The sequence below is a fragment of the Seriola lalandi genome, unplaced genomic scaffold (assembly GCF_002814215.2).
Source record: "Seriola lalandi dorsalis isolate HSWRI2012SDOR001 ecotype SW California unplaced genomic scaffold, Sedor1 jcf7180002054339, whole genome shotgun sequence".
In the NCBI taxonomy this organism is placed as follows: Eukaryota; Metazoa; Chordata; class Actinopteri; order Carangiformes; family Carangidae; genus Seriola; species Seriola lalandi.
This window is the reverse complement of record NW_019524892.1, coordinates 78,808-79,818: the sequence shown is the minus strand read 5'-3', so window position 1 is coordinate 79,818 and position 1,011 is coordinate 78,808. Positions and strand designations below refer to the sequence as shown.

The window sequence follows — 1,011 nt, the reverse complement described above, 5'->3', positions numbered from 1 at the left end:
CTTCAGGACGCAGATGAATATCGTCTTTTAGGAGGTTCAGCCATTCCTGTGTTTCTGTGTTGCTAACTTCAACCGCTGCCGGAAGTTGTTCTTCTTCATGGGACTGAGGGCAGACTTGACGCACCACTGACTCACACAGCCTCTAGTGTCACAAAGTGGTATTACAACACGAGACAGGACGGGACAGGCTGGTGCGCATGCGCATTTCAGTAGATAACTCTGAAATACAACAGATGGAGGTCTTGATCATGACGTCACTGTGGCTGCTTCACACACTGTTGATAGTGTTAATTCTTTTCTTTTTTTAAACATTTTAAACTAAAGTTCTGGCCACATCTTATATTGCACCTTTACAGCAAAACCACCAAAGCTGACATTTAAAAGTAAAGCTACATGTTCTTTGTCCACATTACAAACCAACTTACAGTTTTGACTCTTAGTTCAAACAAAGACATTGAGCTTAACTTGACTGATATTGACACACAAAACATTTTTATTTGCTTTGACAGTATATAAATCTATGCTTGGAATATAAAATACAATCATGCTTTCCCTTATACTTACATTCAATTTGTGACATAGAAACATTTGTATTCACTCATTTTACTTTCAGGCCAGTAGATGTTGCATTTTTCACATGAAGCATCAAGATATAAACCTTTGTGGAACCACTTTGCTATTATATGATAATATAGTATTTTTTAATGTAACACTTGTGGCCATAACATTGTTCAGTCTGATCAGCTCTGCACTTCCTGGTTCCCTTCACCCTCACTGTCGTATTACACTCTCTGCCCGACGTCAGACATACAGTCACATGACTCTTGGACTCCACTGTAGCTGTAACAAACTGTCAATAGTTTAAAACATTAGATTCATATTTCATAGTCCTCAGCCATTATAGTTAATATCAGTGTGCTGTTCCAACAGCATCACTTATTGAGAGGGAGATTGTTACTGGAGCAAATAAATATTAACTGTCTCACACATTAGGACTCATGATGAATAATG

General features: G+C 38.1%; 1 protein-coding gene across 2 annotated transcripts in view; it reads right to left on the bottom strand.

Annotated features, from left to right (window-relative positions):
- myt1la (myelin transcription factor 1-like, a) overlaps positions 1–1,011 on the bottom strand; it is a 70,647-nt gene that overhangs the window by 46,109 nt on the left and 23,527 nt on the right. The window lies entirely within an intron of this gene.